This window comes from Moschus berezovskii, chromosome 4, assembly GCF_049115385.1.
Source record: "Moschus berezovskii isolate FMDL1 chromosome 4, NW_MosBer_1.0, whole genome shotgun sequence".
Taxonomy (NCBI): Eukaryota; Metazoa; Chordata; class Mammalia; order Artiodactyla; family Moschidae; genus Moschus; species Moschus berezovskii.
Window position 1 is genome coordinate 102091138 of NC_142463.1, and position 21645 is coordinate 102112782.

At 43.0% G+C, this 21645-nt stretch overlaps 1 protein-coding gene across 16 annotated transcripts in view; it reads right to left on the minus strand.

Annotated features, from left to right (window-relative positions):
• Window positions 1-21645, minus strand: part of LOC129535564 (NBPF family member NBPF4-like) — a 203223-nt gene that overhangs the window by 35841 nt on the left and 145737 nt on the right. For 11 of the 16 annotated variants that reach the window (XM_088835687.1, XM_088835685.1, XM_088835689.1 and 8 more), the window contains exons 2-3: window positions 1935-2161; window positions 706-849 (exon numbers count right to left, since the gene is read on the minus strand). The gene's annotated coding sequence lies outside the window, so the exon portion shown is untranslated. Of the gene's footprint in view, window positions 1-440; window positions 513-705; window positions 850-1257; window positions 2162-2716; window positions 3654-16226; window positions 16289-21645 lie in introns of those variants that run through there. The other 5 variants (XM_088835681.1, XM_088835678.1, XM_088835676.1 and 2 more) reach the window with 5 other exon arrangements.

The window sequence follows — 21645 nt, forward strand, 5'->3', positions numbered from 1 at the left end:
GTCTACAAGTCTGTAAATATATCTGCCAACTTCAGGATGGCAAAATACTTCCTACTTGGAATTAGCAAAGTTGGATCCCTTAAAGTTATCATTGATACTAGTCTGGAGTGAGAAGCCTAGGAGGGATTTTGAAATCTACCTAACCCAAGATCATCAACCAGAGTGGCCTGAGATCTGAAAGCGCCTGGGGGAGGCTGACTCTCCTCAGGCTTGACCCAGAGACACAGGTTTAAGTGGAAATTGTTCTGGGATTTCAGTGGGTGGACAAAAAGGGCTGGTCCACCCCTGGTGACATTCTGTGATCCTGTCTGCCTGTGTGGACCTGGGGGTGAGTGGGAGTGGGCTCAGGATGGAAAAGGAGGCGTTGATGTTTTAAATGGCCCTGAACGCAGCTCAGCTGAACTTCAGAAAGTTAAAGGGATGGAACATTTGTGGGTTACCAGGGTTCTCATGTCTCTGCCTCCTCTGTGTTCTTTTCTTCTCCTGTTTGGCTCCTTATCCTGGGGCTCAGGCTGTGAGGAGAGGGATGTTTTCAGACCTGCATAGAGAGCGCTCACCACGGAGGAGAGGTCTCCCTCCAGGGACACACGCCTCATGTCCCCTTCTCCCAACTGCCCATTTGGCTCCTGATCTTCAGGCTCTGCAGGCCGAGGAGTTAGAAGGCTAGTTAGGGGGCAGAACCGGTAGAGGATGCTGGCTTCTTACCACTTTGTCCACAAGCGCAGGACCAGGGGAGCTTGGCAAGGCTGCTTGCCAGAACATGGTGAGGAGGGAGGCCGACTCCTCCAGCCGGTGGTGCAGGGCGGTGGCGCTGCTCCTCAGCTCCTGGATGCCTTCGCTGCCCAGCACCTGGGAAAGGGGGCGGAAGACATGCGCATCCTAGAGCCATAGAGCACAGGCCTCGGCTTCCTTTGTGAGCAAGGTATGGCCACAGGCTTGCTTGAACCTGTGAGACTATTTTCTAACCTGGAATCCAATGTTCTCTGACTCAGCAAGGGCCTCCCACTTTGGAAGAATTCATTTGATTCCACACTTTTTAGCTTTTAGTCCTACTTCGTGCTCTGGAGTTCTAAGGTCTCTATTTTTGCACTGTACCCCCATCCCCACTGTCCTTCCCTAAATCAGGCCTTATGCTTCAATTGGGCTGCACCATTTGTAGCTCAAAGGACTGAGAACTGCTCCCTTTACCTGGCATGTTCTCCTCCCCAGAGAACTGCACATCCCCCAGTGGCGCCCTAACCCCCATGAGCCTGTCACCTTCCTTCTGGGATGATCGCCACTTCTGGGTTCACTCCGTCACACCCACGGCACTGCCAGCACTGTGCCTGGAGCCCCTTGTTGCATTTGTTGACTCAGGTGTGGGCCTCCCTCTCACGTGTCGGGGCTCCTGGAGCTCAGACTGCACAGCGGCTGGTACCTAGGTCTGCCCTGGGGAAAGACTCTGAGAAGCCTTGTGGCCTGCTCGCCTCTCCTGCTCGGTCTGAGCGGAGAAGTCCAAGGCTGCCACTCTCCTCACCCCTTCCACACATCTGACCCATATGGATGAATATTCTCAATTCCCAGGCAACTGATGAAGTGATTTTATCCTGCCCACAAATGATCACATCCCAGTGTGACTTTAGCAGATAATAAGCTACCAAACAGCACTGCAAGGATGCTGATGCTTAACATGCTCTGCTGATGAGGATGGCAGTGCTGCACATGCTTTTCTGTGGTTCTCAGGGAAATACAGAGTCAGCTACATCTGGAACAGAACAGAGCTTGTCGTGAAACAAGCTGGTGAAGACAGAAGGCCTTGCTGGATGGAAATGGAAGATACATCCTCAGCTGGTGAGAGATATGCAGCAGGAAAAAAGATAGTGGGAGAAGGAGCTAAAATCAAAAGAAGAAAGGGCTTAAGGAAAAGGTGCACCTAAGAGCTAAAATGGCATTACCTCTATGCCTGGGGCTTCAAGACCAGAGAAGCTGCAGGCCGGTCTCACAAGTGATGCTATCTTCCTGACCAGCAGTCTGCCTTCCCCAGTCTGCTCTCTTAGGGCACTATAGTCATCAATGTGGCTGATGACGAGGCGGCCATGCTTATTGGTAAAGGAGCCATCAGTAGCATCACCCTCCAGCTTGGGAGGCTTCTTCGTTACTGGAGAAGCATCCAAACCCAGCTCTGAAGAATAAAACCACAACAACAAAGAACCCACTGTTATTCATAGTCACCCTCAGTTCAATCCAAAAGGAACATCAAATAGTAAAAGAGGTCAGAAACAAGATCAACAGTTCTGGAAAGCACACCTGTGAAGTCCATACATATTCTGGGTTCTACATTATTATAGTCTTTCTCTCAGCATCTCATAATCATAAAATCGCCAGGAGGTAAATTTTATCCTTACTGACAAACATTCAGGACAGAGATTAATATTTCTTTTTTTAATTTGGGGGTTGAGAAGACACAGACAAGGAAATTAAGCTGGATACAGAGAGCACTTTCAAGAAGGAAGAGGTTCCAGTACAGTGAAGCAATGCCAGAGCAATAGGAAAACCATAGGAGGAAGAGTAGTGACAAAAAAGGCAGCCACAGGAGGTGGAATGGCAGGGCTAAAGGCTTTGGGACATGCAGAGAAAAATCTCTAAATTCAGATAATGTGTATACAGAGAACCAAAAGTTACTTGTACTAATAACTTTCCGTCATCAGACCCTGAGTCCTGTGGTTGCCCTCTTTACCATTCGTCCTACTGAAGGTTGTGGTCTCTGGGCCAGGAGCCGCAGAAGAGGAGCTGGGGAAGACCAGAACTGGAGAATTCATGCCCACATCCCGAACTGGAGGGGAGGCAACCGAATCGAGGGAGTAAAGACAGCCACAGCTTTAGGAACCCTGGAACACACCACTCCACTGGAGGTCTAAGGTACCATGACTCTCCTCTCATACTGTCATCACCCATATACCACAATCAAAACCAACAGCAAACTCATCACTTATTTTGAAATAAGATGTGAAGGCTGTTCCACGAGAAAAGAACTTGTAGTTTGAAAAAATTATTAGGTGTATTTTTCTAATCCCAGATTTGAATATAATATTGTATGCAGTATGTCTAATACAATGCTTTGTGACTAAACATAAATAAGCATAAAAACATGCAGTACATATGTTAAAATATTTGATCAAGAAGTGAGTGGATTTATGGGGATTTAACTCTGCACTCTAATCACTGTTCTGATGAGTCAGTACTAGAAAATATGTACTAGGATAAGAAGCATAGGAGACATAAGCCTTGGTGAGTTTGAGATGCCCTATTAGAGACCAGACCGCAACCTGGAAAATATCACGAAGAGATTGATATGATCCTACTCAGGCAAATGTGGCTTAGAACCGGATTTCTAGCTCAGGCCTCTCTGCTGTGTGATGAGGAGGAGGAGTGACTGAGCTGACAGGGATGAGTCCTGGCTGCTGCTGTGGGGAGGCGCTGAGAGGGCAAAGCCTGAGAGGGAAGAGAAGCAACACCGAGACAGAGCATAACGAGGGAGCAGGAACACAGCAAATCAAAGCTTCTCTGAATCCTGGGCGGGCCTGTTCACTCCCACAAACCTCAGCATATCAGTGACTCGTCTCAGTGCCTAGATTTTCTCATGTGAAATACAGAGATGGTAAATGCTGCACTAGCTCTGATGAAATTATTTGAAAACATGGTAAATTTTAAAACACTCCACAAACATAAGGTATACGCATTAACATATACAGCTGTACAGCTGTTAATTGTTTTGAGTACTGCACCCCAATCCAGTACTCTTGCCTGGAGAATCCCATGGACAGAGGAGCCTGGAAGGCTGCAGTCCATGGGGTCGCTTAGAGTCGGACACGACTGAGCGACTTCACTTTCACTTCACTATGGTGTCAGGCACTTGTAAATTATTTCATTTAATGCTCCACAATATAGTTTATATTATTATTATCCTCATGTTAAAGATGAGGAAGCAAAGGCTTAAATACTTGAGGAGTTTTAACACTTTTCCGAAGGCAAACAACATGTAAGTGGCAAACTCAGAATCCGGATCTGACCCTAAACTCCATGCCCTCATGGCACTGTACTGAAACATCTTTGACTTCACCCTGACCCTAAGGAGTGTGGAAGAGGCAATATTGTCCCTTCCACCACACACATCCTGGGGACCTTCCCATTGCTGAGGGCTTCACGGTTCCCTTTTCCTTTCTGCCTTGGAAGAAGGGCGGCTTGTTTCCAGGGTCAGTGCTGGGGGGAGTTTCTGGCTGACACAGGAGGAGCTGAGGCTGGCTCTGCCGGCACCGCCGTCCAACTGCTGTTCAGGCTGCAGTCGCAGACAAGTGTTCACCTGAACCCTCTGCTCCAGCTGCCCTCGCTAAGCTCGGATCTCTGCCACCAGGGGGCTCAGGTCACTGCTCAAAGGGACTTGGTGACAGGCATCCCAGGTGTAAGCTAAGAGGAGAGAGAGAGGTCTGGTGGCACTGAACCAAGTGTTTCCAAGCATCTGTCAGAACACTCTTCTGTGATGTTCCTTTCTGCCAAGGACCCCAATGTAATCTCAGAATCCCAGGAGTAATGTGGCTTAGAACCTGCTTAGAAGCATTACACCCCCTGCCGTGATGGGGATGTCACTTTTCCTGGGTGAGGACTGGCATATATTAAGATGGTACACACTCCAGCCTGGAATTTCCTTGAGACTCAAATGACCCTTGTCCATCTAGAGGGCACAGGATTGTCAGATGAAGTCAAACCTAATATTTCTCCTCCCTATTAACCTTAGTCCTGCAGGCTAGAGAGCAGGGTCTTTCAAGGCAGAAGATCAGTACTAAGCTGGAGAAGTGCACAGACTGAGGGAGATGTGATGACCTCCACGTTCAGGAATCAAAGGGGAGAGGAAGAAGAAGGCATCAGGCCTTTGGGCAACACTTCAGAGTGGGAGGGACAGGGCTTCCCTGGTGGCTCAGTGGTAAAGAATCTGCCTGCTAACACAGAAGATGTGAGTTCAATCCCTGGCCCAGGAAGATCCCACATGCCGTGAAGCAACTAAACCCACAGGCCACAACAACTGAGCCTGTGCTCTGGAGCCTGGGAACTACAACAAAGGGGCCCATATGTGTAGAGCCTGTGCTTTGCAGCAAGAGAAGCCACCGCAATGAGAAGCCCACCCATCCCAACTAGAGAAAAGCCTGTGCAGCAATGAAGACCCAGTACAGTCATAAATAAATGAATTTTTAAAATTAAAAAAAAAGAACGAGAGGGATAGAGGAGAGAACATAACTAATTGGACTTCTCAAGTTCTAATTGCTTTTTACCTGCACTCACCACCCACAGCCTTTCTCTATGGACTGGGAGAAGAAGAAATCTAAGAAATATTCTATAAGACTATAATTGCTCATCTAAAAACATTGAAGTCAAATGTATTTGAAAAGATAGAATTTGTTTCCGTTTTTATCAAGGTAACAGGATGCATATACCATATGATACCTGCATCCAGTTGCATCAGAGCCACCGGCCTTAACCAAACACATTATTTCTGCAGTGAGCTATGTGAATATTCTCCCGAAATGAATAAATGAAGAGGAGTGCAGGACAAGGTGGCAGAGTAGAAGGACGAGCTCACCTCTTCTTATGAAAACACTAAAATCACAACTAAGTGCTAAACAACTATCAACAAAGAACACTGGCAGCTACCCAAACGGATATTCTGCCTCCAAAGACAAAGAAGACACAGAGAGAGAGCAGGAGGAGTGCCTTCATGATATCATCAAATCCCATGCCTGCTGGGTGGGTTACCCACAAACGGGAAAATACATTGCAGCAGTTCTCCCACAGGAGAATTCTGAGTCCCACACCAGGCTTTCCAGCCTGGGCATCTGTAATAGGAAGGAGGAGCTACTGGAGCGTTGGCTTTGAAGGCCAGCAGGGTGTGAGTGCAGGAGTTCCACAGGGCTGGGAGAAACAGAGACTCCAGTTTTAGAGGCTGCACACACAGTTTCATGAGCACTGGGACCTAGGCCAAAGCAATGACTCCACAGAAACCTGGGCAGGTCTTGGAGGGTATCCTGGCTCTCGGTAGGGACATGGACACGGATGGCAGGAGCTCCAGGGAATATTCAACAATGTAAGCTCTCCAGGACGTTGCCACTTTGGCACCGAGACCTGGCCCCACCCAACAGCCTATAGGCTCCAGTGCTGGGATGCCTCAGGAGTACCAACAGGAGGATGGGAACACAACACTACTCATCAGCAGACAGGCTGAATAAAGTCATCTGGAGTCCACTGATGCCTCTAAACATACTCCTTGACCTAGCTCTGCCCACCAGAGGGACAAGATCCAGGTCCACCCACCACTAGGCAGGCACCAGTCTCTCCCACCCGGATGCCTGAACGATCTCCTGGACCAGCCTCACCCACTAGGTGGCAGATATCAGAAGCAAAAGGAACTGTAATCCTGCTGCCTGTGGAAAGGCGACCACACACATGGAAACTTAGACAACACGAGACAGCAGAGAAATATGTTCCAAACAAAGGAACAAGATAAAACCCCAGGAGAACAACTAAGTGACGTGCAGGTAGGCAATCTACCAAAAAAAATTCAGAGTAACGTTGGGTAAAGATGACTCAAAATCTCAGAAAAGAATGGAGGCACAGATCAAGAGGATACAAGAAATGTTTAACAAAGATCTAGAAGGTACAAAGAACAGAGTTTTACAATAACTAAAATGAAAAAGGCACTAGAGGGAATCAGTACCAGAATAAATGAGGCAGGAGAAAGTTGAGAGTGTTCCGTTTCTAACATTTGATATTCATTAACTGGCAGGCCACAGCTCCACTCTTCTCAAACACAACAATAAGGCACAGAAGCGGGGGCTTCTCTGCACGCTCTCTCACTCCAGGCTCCTTCTGGGAGCCCCAGCTCTGTCCACTTCCACCAGGCTTACATCACGGCAGGGACCACAACCTTCTGGCAGCCAGAAGTGACCCTCATTCCACCAGGAGCCAGCTCTGTAATGGAAGTCAAGGCTATGAAGGGCACCTTTTGTCAACAAGTGGCTTTCAGACACCGCGTTTTCCACAGACTTGCTTCCTCCAGCTTTGCTAAGATGAATGAGAAGACTCGCATGGCTTCCAAAGAAACCCAGAATTGCAATGACATCTGGTTTGCACTGAGGTTCAAAATTATGAATCTGTGCCAAGCACCGAAGCACAGACATGTTCACATTCGGCATCAAGGCTGCACCGGACCTTCCCAGGGACACAGCCTCATGGGGAAGCCTTGCAGCCCCACCGGTGGTCTTCAGACCACACTTTGAGAACCACTAGGCTGGGACCCCACATCCGGGGATTACTGGTTCAGAGCCCCAAACGTTCAGAATCAGAATGAAAGTCAATTCTGGCCAGGAACCAACAAGTTCTAGGGCTTTTTTTGCATGAATTAATAATTTTTAATAAAAAAAAATATTTCTCAACTGAGATCTTTTGAGGTCTACAACACTGATCTACATAAAGAAGGGGGACTCTAGATACCAAAGTGAAACAAGATTAATGGGAAGAAAAAAGAGAAGACAGGCAGAATGGCGGGGAGAGATAAATAGTTTAAATACTATTGTAATTGCTACAATAACATCGGCAAAATTCCCTATAAAATAATCTGCCCTGTTTAAAAAGGGAGACATGTCATTTAATATCATTACTGGGTAACTTTTGCTGTGCTGTATTGACACTTCTATGATTACATGCTCGTATTTCTTACATGCAAATACTGCTACCTAAAGCAACTTTAGCCTAACAATCTTCCATTATTTACTTCATCCAGATTTATGACTTGAACACTGCAATCCAGGGTCTCTGAAGAGTCGGTCTTTCTCTCTCGCACACACCACTGTAGGAGATTCAACTAAAACTATGGATTCCAACTGTGTCTTAATCAATTCCATTTAATAGTTTCCATAAAGAAAGGAAGAACTATCAATATTTGCTGATCTCAAGAATGACTCATCCCCCTAAAATGACTGACAAAGTAATTATATATATTTTCTCCATAAGTTTTGCTCCCATCTCCATCTCAGATTTTAAAACTTTGAGCCGTATTTTGATTTTTTTAAAAAAATAAGTTTGCATCACCTTGTTGCGAGGAGGAGATATAGCAACAAGGAATGTACATCAATCACAAAAAGTGCTCCAGCTAAAGCCATCCACTCAACACAGTTAAGGGGGCAGAAAGCTTGTTCCCAGTCCCCTGAGATGACCTGGCTGCTAAAACTCAGACAGAAAACAGCCGAGTTCAGTTGCTTGAAGCAATCCTTTAGTGACTAAAATGACTGGAATGACAAAATAGGGGGCTGTGATTTATGCTTCTGGACATTAATAAAACTGGATACTTGGAGTGTTCTATTGAAGGGCAGACATGCAAAAGGGTTTGAAAAATCCCACAGCCACAGGAGAAGGCAGAGGCAAGCCATCAGAATGGAAATCTCGCAAGCGTGAAAACTGGTGCCATTTCCCATTGTGCTCAAAACACCCTCTGCCCAGACCATGGATGCTTTTGAATAGTCTTAGCAGGGCATAAGCTATGCTGTCCACTCTTCTCTTAATTAATTTAAGATGTCAAAAGTCTTAAGGAAGCCATGGCTTCAGGGGACAATATTTAGAGAATCTCTGAACATTATCAGAATATGAGATCTACTTTGAATATTATTCCGCTTCCTTTCTAGTCCAAAAGAAAATACGAAAACAAAATATACCAAATGGCTCGAAATACAGGTATGAGGTCAATTTTATCTGCTGAAACAATGCTCAAAGAAAAAAGAAAAAGAAACTCAGCAGCAAAGTCAGAATCATTTCTCTTAGAAATCAATGGTAAACTGAACTACTGAAGAGAAAAATCATTTAATTTCTTTCTTGCATATTTGTTATTAAGCTTCTAACAGTCACTGACTCTACAGACATACATCATACACATTTTATGAATCTGGTTCTGAGCACAACTTAAGCAAGAAAGGAAATTACTTTCAACATAAAAATTTGAAATGCAAAGTCTGAAAATTGAATTATGGGTTCATTTAAAATGATGTCTTGGAGGAATTAAACTGTAAAAATTACCTGCAATAATTTGGAAACATTTAGATGCTTTAAATGAATTGTTTTTTATGCAAGATTTTACACAGGGAAAATTGTGCTACCTTACACACTATATTCATTTGTGTGAGAATATTGAGGCCAAAATCTCTACAGACTGGAGTTCGTGGTGCAAGATGAAATATTTTCCCTTGACAGCAAAAGGTGGAAAGTGCAATAAATAAAATATTATGGAGATGTTTCTAATATTGTATTGTCACAATCAATTTCCCATTACCTATCTAGATTTTGATATATACTATATTATTTCCTCCAGAAATTCACTTTATGAAGCAACTGACTCCAGTTTACATATAAACTGCTCTGTGAGCTGAAGGCTTGAAGGAAATGAAAAGCCTATGGCTATATTTATGGAATGAAAAGGGCATTTAAATTACAATTAAGTTAGTATGTAAACAGCACAGCACATTAATGTTCCTTCACAGACTCGCAAGCTTTATGTAAAAGAACATTTTGGTCATTTTCAGTAAAACACTGCAGAGGGAAATTGAATCAAATGGGCTGCTAGAAAGCCGATGAAATGAACCATTCTGTCAAATCAAAAACCATAAGACATGATTGTCATCTGTTGGTAAGAGCAGAACAGAATCACCTAAAGACACTTGTATTTCTGTTGCAGCTATTTAAATTGAACAGACACAAACTAGACTTTATGAGGGGAGAGGAACTCTTGTTTCTTCTTGGATTTGCAAAGATTATTGTTCAAAATAGGCTATTATTTTCTATTAAAGCTAAAAAATGTTCGGAATCTCCTGGCTGGTGATACAGTTCTACTTCTCAAGTTCCAACATTACCCAGCCCTTATTATTTCAAACCTTGGATTTTTACATTTTAAAAAGCTAACCAACATGTCAATGGGAAAGCAGCTGACCCCCCACCCCCACGCCTCCACTCCACCCGGCCACAGAGCAGCGAATCCCCAGCACAGCCTTCTGGGGTCCTGCAGGACCGCTGGCTTTCCTGGACACACTCAGAGGATCTTCCCATCTCCTGTGGCAGATGCTGCACTGAGTGTGGGGGGACTAGACCTCTCCGCTCGGTGGCCCCAGGATCCCTCCCCAGCTGCTGGCGACCCTGGACTGTGCTAATGAGGGCCCACCTGGCCTGGGCCTCGGGGCACAAACCAAGTGGAGTGGGCCCTCAGCAAACGGGCCTCAGTGGGTGGCCGTGGGGAATGCGGGCCACACACACACACCTCCGCGCACCAGACCCAGTGGCCCTGTGGACAAGCTCTGCCCACCCAGCTCAGCGGGAGAGTCAACAACACAGTTCTGACCTTTCACGAGTCCAATACTAATGCTCAGAGATCCTTATGCAGGTTGGCGGCGGGGGGCAGGGGTGTGTGTGTGTGCAAAACCACAAGTGTAATCCCATCAAGGTTTCAGGCTGTATCCAGTTGGGATAAAAGATCCTGTTTGACTTATTTAAAAATGTTAGTTTGAGGGCAGGTTATAAGTACTTGCTCTTCCTTCACAACACCCCCCGCCCCAATTTCCTCACAGTTCTGTGGCTGCAAGAAGAGTCCCCGCGGTGCTCTATGCTTGCTGTCCCAGGGCCCGAGGTGGGGCCTCGAGAAGGTCCTCAGGACCTGGCCCCCATCTGCCTTCCTTCCTACTGCTTGAACCCAAAGGCTGTTCAAGTGATTCTGACACTGTATGCCACATTGTGTCTGACGCACAGATTCCACACTCGTACTGATAAATGCTGTTCCCCAGTGTCCAGCAGGTGCTCAGCCCAGGGAGGAGGGCAAGGGCTTGGCTGCCAGACCTCAGGGAAGCACAGAGGGCACCCGAGGCCAGTCCCAATCTGCCTGTGGCCCACCCAGGAGGAGACTTTCCCTGTGAGGAGAGAAGAGCCCTGGCTGACCAGTTTGGGGGTGGACACACCTCAGGGTGCAGCTGCTGAGGTCAAGCGCAGCTGCTGTCTCCCCACTGGAGGCTAGAGACCATCCCAGAAAGTCATCACTGGGCTAGAAAGCAATGCCATCGCTGGCCCAGAACGCTGGCCCGAGGAGGAAGGCAGGCCAAGGAGAAGGGGCACAGACAGTGGCCTGGGCTGCAGCGTGGGATCAGGAGGGGCGGGCGCAGAGGCAAACGGCCACACTGCAACCCGCAGGACTTCTCTGCCTCCGGGCAGGCCTTCTCGTCCTGAGAATACAAGGATGCCGTGCAGACGGGCGGACACCTCACACGGGCTTGACCACAGAACCCGCCAGCTCCCGGCCAGCAGCCTCAGAGGGGCCGGACACTTGACCACTGTGGTCCAGACGCCCAGGGGGACGGCCAAAACCAGCCCTCAGAGAGGGCCACACGTGCAAGTCACGGCCTGGGCCAGCATCTGCATGGGGTCAGTCTTCAAGGCCAACACAAAGACTCAGGCTTTTCTATTAATGTAAATACCCTGAGCTGAGCTAGCATGTTCCTTCACTTCAAGGTCGTTACCTGGGAGCATGTCCCACCACAGGGCGTTGCTGAGAAACCAAGAGTTCCTCAAGATACGCAAACATCTACTGAGAGAATGAGTGGTTTGAGAAAAAGATGAAAAACCTCAGTCCAAGTCACTGCCCCATGAACAAAAGGTCAAAATTTTGGTTTAAGAACTCTGTCAAGTTTCTAAACAGGTGACGTAAAAAGCACTCAAAGCCTTGACGTGCAGTGTGCCACAGGATCTGGGGGGTTTGTTAGGTTCAAAGAGAGGATGCCGTGGAACAGTCTCAGAATGGCACCATAAGAGGTTAAGCCCTGAGTCCCTTTAAAAGCTGCAGGAATCGTTACATTCTGCAGGAATGTGGAAGAAACCAGTGTGCGGGCGCCCTTCTCTGTGGAGCTGAGCGGTCACGGGCGTGCAGGCGGCCCCACTGTGCGGAGCTGGGCAGCAGGGCCTGCTCCTCCTGGGAGAGAGGCGCTCCCGCGCGCCCTGCCCCTGGCCACCCCCTGCTCAGCAAGCCTGTGTGCAGGGGCCCCGCTCAAACGGGCTCTCTGACTTTGAACCCGTCCCCCTGGATTCGCCAGCCCCAAGAGACACACTGGCACATCAAGATCATGAAACTCAAAACCTCTGCCACTCAAGAGTTCCGCTTCTTTTCATGTTTTAAACATCTGACTTCCCAAACTGCTCACTCCAGTTTTCCTCCTTGAATCAAATCCCGTCCTCTAGGAGATCTCTGACCAGCCAGGGCTGGCTCCTCCATGGCACACGCCTGCCCTGGAGTAGGGGACGCCTGACCCTGGGGAGTCCCAAGTCAGCCCCAGCCCCAGGTACAGAGGGGCCGGGAGAAAACAAGACAGGGTCATCTGGTTTTCTATTTGGCTACAAATCCTTTTTTCTGTCCATAAGTCATCAATAAAGATGGAGCTGGAGGCGTCACTCAGCCTTCTGCTAGCCCTGACCTCTGCTGTAGGCCGTAATCAGCATGTCAACACGTTTTCAGATGCTCTCCTGCCACTGTGGGAGCAGCTGACCTAGGGATCTCAGTCAGGGCTAGTGCTCATCTATGGATGTTCAGGAAATGTGAAGGCACCGCTGGCTTCATAGCAACTAGGGGACACCGCTGGCATTTAGCGAGGCAACGGTCAGCACAAAGACTGCTGCTGCTGCTGCTAAGTCACTTCAGTCGTGTCCGACTCTGCGTGACCCCATAGACGGAAGCCCACCAGGCTCCCCCGTCCCTGGGATTCTCCAGGCAAGAACACTGGAGTGGGTTGCCATTTCCTTCTCCAATGTGTGAAAGTGAAAAGTGAAAGTGAAGTCGCCCAGTCGTGTCCGACCCTTAGCGACCCCACGGACGGCAGCCTACCAGGCTCCTCCATCCATGGGATTTTCCAGGCAGAGTAGGGTATCCCAAATGCCAGGGTGTCTCCTGCTGAACAACTCTCAAGCCAGCTTCGCTGACTCTGCTGAGCTCACAGGCAGTTATAAACTACCTGCAATCCCATCAACCAGAGATAACCACTGTTGACTGAACATGTTCCTCTCAGTCTTTTCATCATTTAAATTTTCTTTGGATAAATTCAGGTAGGATGTTTAGAATAAGGATCTTCCTTTGTTATAAAGATTCTTGAAAACATTTTTTCTTAAATGCAGAATATTTCCACGTGTGGATTAAGTCTTGGTTTACTTAAAAACTTAGCCACTGTGTGTGGGGGCATTTGGATTATCTATTTTTATTTCTTTAATCTTGGTTGATCACAGAGATAAAGCATTTGTGCCTCCTGCCGCCTACCCCCTTGCCCATCTGTAGCTGTGTGAGGAAGCCTGCACAGAACTATTTAAGCGCTGCATTTTAATCAAGGGCTCTGTATTCTGGGAAACACCCTCTGAGTGGAAAGGCTCCGATTTCATTGCTGGCTGATACTGCTCCTGTCCAACAAGGGTTCTCATCATCTATTAATGGACTATTCTTCAAAAGTGGCCCTACCAGAATGAAGAGCAGAGTGCCTAGGAGGAAATAAGAATTCATTTGTCTTGCAAATTAAACTCTATTAACCCCACAGGCTGCTCCTTGAACAGGCTTCTAATATTAGTTACGCTGCATACATTATGTAGATTTCATGTTTTCAGCATTATATTAGATGCAAAATGTTTTAAAATTCTAGAATGTTTGTAAAACCAAAAGAATTCTAATGTTCTAATATGCAGGGAGTTTGGAGAAAGAACATGTGAGTTTAATTCTAAGGCTGATGCTCAATTATACAGATTATAATGGTCAACTAAATATAAAAAAAAAAAAAACAAAGAAAATAGCCCAGGGAGTCACTCCATCTACTTAATTTTTCCCCAAAAGACTGATCAGGCACATAGAGGACATTATGTTAGTTTTAAATTTCTAGTTTTGTTCTTGTGAAATGTGACCTAAAAGAGAGTCTGAAACCCAGACTTTACCACTGTCTCTTGAAACTACATCATCGCTACCTTCTTACACAGTCATCTATTTTCAAGTGATGAGCTGATGGAAGAGTTGTGGAAAACTTATAAAACTGCAACTTTTCCATTCAATTGTGGGACTAGTTTATCAGGCTACAAAAGCCCTGCTAAGACTCTGACTGGGGCTGAATTAAATCCACTGCCCAGTATGGGGAAAACTGGACATCCTAACCACACTGAGTTTTCTAATCCAAGAACACAGAAAGTCTTTCCAATCACTAAGAAATCATTTTATTTCTTTATTTCATTTTATTTCTTTAGGGTTTTGTAATGTTCAGCATACATATCCTAAAAATGTCGACAGAAATCTATTTCATGGGTTTGTTTTTGTCTTATTGTAAATGAAATTAATTTTAAAATTTGCAATATTCATTGTTAGTAGATGGAAATACAGTTGGTTGTAGATAATCCTGTCTTCTATAGAGACATGTTTATTTCTTCCTTTTCCAAAATGTATATGTGACTTTCCTCGCTGTATTGGAGTGGCCAGAACCTACAGCTGAATATGTGGCCTCCTTGCCTGGCCTCTGATTTTGGAGGGAAAGCAGTCAAATCTTCATCATTAGGTAGGCTGCAGGTATAGGGGCCATTTAAAAAAAAAAAAAAAAACAGGCTAAGAAATTTCTTTATATACAGCTATTGAGATGATCCTAGCTTATTTTCATTCTCTTTTCTGCTGACATGATGAAATGATTTTAAATACTGAACAGTTCACCTTCATAGGATAAACAACCTGGTCATGTTGCAATATCCTTTTTGCACACTGTAGATTCAATCTGCTAATATGCTTGAGGCCTTTCGCATCTGTGTCATTGAGGAATTGTTTAATGACTTCCTCTGGCTGTGGTGTCTAGTGATGCTGGCAACAAAAAGTGACCCGCAAAGTCCTCTTTTCTTGTGTGCTTCGTGGAGGAGTTCTTGGAGAATTGACATATTTCTTCTATATATGGTTGGTAAAATTCATCAGTGAAGCTGTCTGGGCTTGAATTTTCCTTTATGGGAAAATTTCTACTCTGTCAATTAGTAGAATAGATGTAAGACTATTTAGGCTGTTTCTTCTTGAGTCAGCTTTGGTAATTGTGCCTTTCAAAAAAAGTCGTCTTCATCTCAGGAGTGAAACGTCTACTGTTGTTCAGGCCACATAATTCTCATCTTCTCAGAGCTGGGAGGACTTGTCAGTGTCCTCTTTCATTAACATTGTTAATTTGTGTCTTTCTTCCCTTGCTCTGACTAGGGATTTATTGGTTTTATTGATATGTTTTAAAGAATCAGCTTTAGATTCATCAATCTCTGTTCTTATCTCTATTACTCCTTTCTTCGGTTTGCCTTCACTTCAACTTGCTCTTATTTTCCTGGTTTCTTAAAGAAGTTTAGATCATTGTTTTGAGATCTTTTCCCCCTAGTTTAAATATTTAATGCTATAAATTTCCCTCAAAGAACAATATGAGCTACACCCTAGAGCTTTTTGTAGGTTTTCCCCATGATGACTTCTCTGTACAGTGAGTTAATGTCAAATAATTTGAATTTTCACTTATCTTCATTACTAATACTTTAATCCCATTGTGATGAGAGAAGATTTTACACAATTTAAATACTTTAAAATTTATTCCGAATTGCATTATGGCTCGGTATATGGCCTGTGTTAGAAATGATCCATGTGATGTATATCTCCACTCCTGGTAAGGTTCTTTAGTGTTCATCTGATATTACCATAGTCACTTCAGATTTCTTTTTATTAGTGTTCTCATGGTACGTATTTTTACCTTTCTTGTACCTATAGCTCTGCCTTCCTATTTAAGGAGATTTCTTCCAGACAGCACATATCTGGGTCTTGATATTTCTCTCCCAGTTTCATAGTTTCTGTTTCATAGCTGGTACACTTAGACCATTATAATTAATGGAATTACTGATGTGGCTGGATTCTACTGTGCCATCTTGTTAGTTCTTCAGTGTGTGTGCTAGTTCCCTGTGTTTTGCTCCTTGTTTCTCTTTGACGCTTGATTTTGGACAGTCAGTCACAATATGGTCAGAGATGATTCCGGTCCCACAGAAAGTCTGACTTGGGGCCTATTTATAAACATCTTTATTGAGATCCAAGGGATCTGGTGAGGTGGCAGAACAAGACTCACAAAGACCTTGCTGGCAGTCAGGAGCACACGTGTAAAATCACATACATGGAGGCGCCTCTTTCAACACCGAGCTCTGGGTGTTCGATACAACTGCTGTCAATACGTGTCTGTAAGTAAGCAAAAGAGGTAAAAACACTATACATCTGGGAGAGACACCAAGTCAAAGATCGTGACCGTGACTCACGTTACCTCTTTAATAAGGCTGCCATGTCAAATAACCTGAGAGGTGGGTATTACTCCAACAGGAGAATTAGGAATGAAAAGCAAAGGCTCAGAAAGGTTATAAAGCATGTCCAGTAAGTACAATGTTTGTTCCAGAGTAGCACAAAGTATTCTCTTAAAGTTATTAATTCTTAGTCAAATATTTCTTAAAAGAAAACAAATAAGTACTTGATTTTATTCAGCAACATTATCATCCTGGGAAACATTCCAGTGAGTCACACTGTCAATGGTTTCCACAGTAGTAAGCATTTAAGAAAAGAAACATTCTTAAGCCCTTCTTTCTTTCATCAATTAAGCCTGGATGGGCTGACTGAGCACCTACCCAGGTCATGTCTTAATCTACCTCACAGGATAGCTAAAGGAAAAGACAGGCAAAGTCACGATTATTGACTGTTCAAAGAATACTACAGCAAAAAATTGAAAATATTCCTATCTACACACACTGATCTATATGAAGGGTGGGGAAGAATTACTTGCTTCAGGGGTTATTTGGCTTTTAAATTCATCCAGTAATGTCCAAACACAAGCAAATATCTAGGTTAAATTAATAAAAAGTGATCCTTGGTATCAAGGATGAAAATGTGCCTTTGTGCTAATTCTTACCTTGTGATTTATTTAATCTACAGGTCTAGAGAGACACCGACTTGATGTAAATTGCTTTATTCTCAATGACAGCAATCAACAAATGCACACTTGTCTGATGTAGATAACCCTTAACCTTCTAGAAGACCTGAAGAATGCCCTTCAACTTAAAGCATTTTTCCTCCATCGTCCTTAACATGATGACAGGTTTAGGACATGACTAAACAATTCAAACCAACAAATATATACGACAACCTATTTTGAGTGAGTTGATGTGCTAGAGAAAACTGGAGGAAGGAGAAGATAGCACAGAAAGATGTGATAAGATAGAGAATGTTTACTTTGGTTGAAACCTGACTTACCAACTTAATTGAAAAATGTAGACCCATATATTGATCAACTATAAAGGACACAATACTTTTAAGTACATAGGGAACATTTAGAACACCCAAACAGAACACATGCTAAAAGACAAAGTAAATCTAAGCAGGTGCTAATGAAACCACACAGAACAGGCTGTCTGATCAGGAGAATTAGACTAGAAATAATACAAAGATAATTAGAAAAAAATCCATATATTTAGAAACTACACATGGGTCAAAAAGGAAACAAGGAAATCTTTAAAATATTGTCAGCAAAAAACAGTGCAATATATAAAAACTTGCAGGATGCAGCTAAAGCAGTATTTAGCAGGAAATTTATAGCTTTAAAGGACTGTATGTGAAAAGAAAAAGATGAACAATGAAAGCTGTAATCTTCTAAGTAGCTATGAAAAAGTAACAAGTATGACGTAAGGGGGTTTAAAAGGTGGAGATAATTTTTGAAAGAGTAAAATCAATAAAGCAGAAGCAGAGAAAAATAAAACGAGTGAAAATTCAAAGGAAAAGTTGCCTTTGTTTTAAAATATTAGTAAAATGGATAAGCCTCTTCCTGGATCCATCCGCATCCAATCCCCTGGGTGAGAGAGAGGGAGGGGAAGGGAGAGAGAGGAGGAGCGTGGATCACTACCCTTACTCTCAGATGTTACAGACACTGAAAAGAAAATATTATGAACAGTTTTTGCAAATAAATACTTTAACTGAAACGGGGTAGCTCGGTGAACAAAATAAATTACAAGAACTGATTCAAGAAGAAAAAGAAAAAACAAACAAACAAAAATAGCTCTAATTGAAGAATTTGACTCTGCAATTAGAAACCTTCCCCTAAGGGAAATTTCAAGCTCAGAGGAATAAAAGGCAAATTCATTCAAATAATAGAACAATACAAATGGAAATCAGATTCAGTCTCTCAAAGAACAGAAAAAGATGAAACACTTCCCATTATGTTCCTCCTATACCCTGACATCCACTCCTGGAAAAATGCATTGAAAAAAGAAACTACAAGTCAACACCTCTCGTAACTGTGACACAGAAATCCCAACCAAAAATTAACAAATCAACATCCACAACATACAAAGATAATAAATCACAACTAAGTGGGCTTCCCTGGTGGCTCAGTGGTAAAAAATCTGCCTGCAATGCAGGGGATGCAGGTTCAATCACTGGGTCAGTAAGATCACCTGAACTAGAAAATGGCAATCTGCTCCAGTATTCCTGCCTGGGAAATCCCACTGTCAGAGGAGCCTGGTGGGCAACAGTCCATGGGGTCACAGGAGAATCAGGTATGACTCACCAAATAAAGAACAACAAAGTTGCTTTGTTATAGAAGTGAAAATAAATAATTTAGTACTTAAATGTAATTCAGTATAGTAACCAAGGAAAAACAAAAGTCAGTGCAGAAGAAAGATCTGATAAATTCATCAATACTCACTCACAATAAATGCTCTCAGCAAATTAGAGATCGAAACATCCTTATTCTGATAAAGGTTACCTACTTTAAAAATCTCAAGAGTTTAAACCCAAATGGTGAGATAGAGTGATTTTTTTCCCTGAAGTCATCAACAAGACAAAAATGTCTCTACTCAACCTTATTCAACACTGTACACAGATGAAATAATTGTGTATACAGACAATCCAAAAGGAAATACAAAAACAGAATAAGTACAACTGGAGATTGTTAAGGAAAATAACAATACCATTTATGATAGCAACTGGAGAAGAGCATGGCAACCCACTCCAGTATTCTTGCCTGGAGAATCCCATGGACAGAGGAGCCTGGCAGGCTGCAGTCCATGGTGTTGCAGAGTCGGACACAACCGAAGCGATTTAGCATACCATGGTAGCAACTATATAAAATACATGAGAATGCACCTAGTAAACAATGTACAAGGCTTTTACATAAAAATTTCATTGGCAGAAATTGAAGAAATGAGGCAAATATCACATTACTTAACTGTAAGATATTACTGTTGTTGAATTACCCTCTAATGACCTGTGGAATCAATGTAATCCCAATCAAATTTCCAAGAAGCTTTTGGGGAGAGTTTTAAAGACTAACAAGTCAGTGATAAAATCTGTATGGAAATTCACAGAACCTAGGATAGCCATAACAATAATAAAAGAACAAACTTCAAGAACTCACAATATCTCACTTCAAACTTGTAGGGTGAAGCTTCAAGAACCACGATCGCATCCTATTGGTGCGGGAATAGCAGACCAAGCCAACAGAACAGAGAGTCCAGAAATAAACACACAGATACAGCATCTACTGATTTTTGACAAAAGCAATCTAATGGGAAAAAGAACGTCGGGAGAACCACTGATAAACGTATACAGAAAAAAGAAGAGAAACTTGACTCCCTATATCACATCATATTCAGAAGTAAATTTTACATGGGTTAAAGGCCAAAGCATGAAAGGTGGTATAAAAATTCTAAAAAACAGAAAAAAGCAAGATTTTATAAATGGGCAGAAAGACTAAGAATAATCACCAGGCTTATGAAAAGTTACTCAATATCATTATTCATTAAAAAATTAACAACAAAGGATACTTCTCCATAGCAATAAAATACCTAAAACTAAAAAAGACCAACAATACCAAATACTGGCACAAAGAGAATTCTCATATCTTGAAGGCACACGTTTTTGGGAAAATGACTGGCAATATCTACTAAAGCTGAACACTAATCCACTGGAACAGTAATTTCATTCCTGCAGAAGATCAGTAAGGGCATGATTTAACATAACACTACAAATCAACTGGTTATAATTGACATTTATAGACTACTTCATCCAACAACAGCAGAACATACATTCTTTTCAAACTCCCATGTAAGATTCAACAAGACAGATCCCATTCTGAGCCATCAGACATACCCTTAACAAATTTAAAATAGAAATCATATAATGTCAGTTCTCAGATCACAAGAGAATTAAACTAGAAATCAATAACAGAAAGAAAACTGAACATCCCACCCAAAATATTTAGAGAATAAACACACATCTAACTAATACATGGGTCAAAGATGAAACTTCAAGATAAACAAAACTATTTTGAACTAAATGAGAAGAGAAACAACTTACTGAAATTTGCTGGAGGCGATGCAAGTAGTGCATAGAGGGAAACTTACAATGAGCGCATGTATCAGAAAAGATACATCTAAACCAAGAATCTCAGTCCACACCCTAGGAGACTGAAGAAAAACAGCAAATCAAAACCAAAGTAAATGGAAGAAGAATTAGAGCATAAATCAATCAAGAAAAATGAACAAAATCAAAAGCTGGTTCTTGGTAAAGATCAATAAAATTGATAAGGCTTCTGCCAAGCTAAGAATTAAAGATAGAAGACACAAATTACTTATTTCAGAAATGAAATACGGGACATCACTATAGACCCTATGGATATTAAAATGATAACGGAATATTATGAACCCTGTGTCCATTATTTGATAACGTAGTGATAATGGACTGATTCTTTGAAAGACACAATCTGCCAAAATTCACATTAGAAGAAATAGACAATACGAATAGGCCTGTATCTAGTAAAGAAGTTTAATCAATAAATAATTTTCCAAACCAGAAAGCGCCAGGTCCAGCCAGATTCACTGGTGAATTCTACCAAGCATTTAACGCAGAAATGATTCCAAAACTCTAAAATCTGTTTCAAAGGATATAGGAAGAGGGAATACTTCCTAATTCATTATATGAGACCAGCATTACCCAAATATCAAAACCAGACAAAGACATTACAAAAGAAGAAAACTAGAGAGTATAGATTGCTACTTTCCCTGAACATAGATGTAAAAATTCACAACAAAGTATTTATTAGTAAATAAAAATAATAATGTATAAAAATATTTATATACCACAACCAAGTGGGATTTAAACCAGGTGTTCAAGGCTGGCGTCAATATTTCAAAATTAATGTAATCCATTAAATCAACATGCTGAGAGACAAAAATCACGCGGTCATAAGTGATATGGAAAAAGCATGAGAAAATCCAACACCGATTCATGATAAAATCACTCAGAGAAGCAGAAATAGAGAAGAGCTTCCTTCAGTTTGATAAAGAATAAAAATACCTACAGCTAGTATCATACATAATGGTGAGAAACTTGAAACTTTCCCACTAAGATCAGGAATAAGGCATCAATGTCCCCTCTGGCCATTCCTTTTCAACACTGAACAGAAAGCACGAGACAATGCACCAAGAAAAGAGGAGGAAATACAATGTATACAGACTGTGAGCAAGACATCTTTTTCACAGATGATATGATCATCT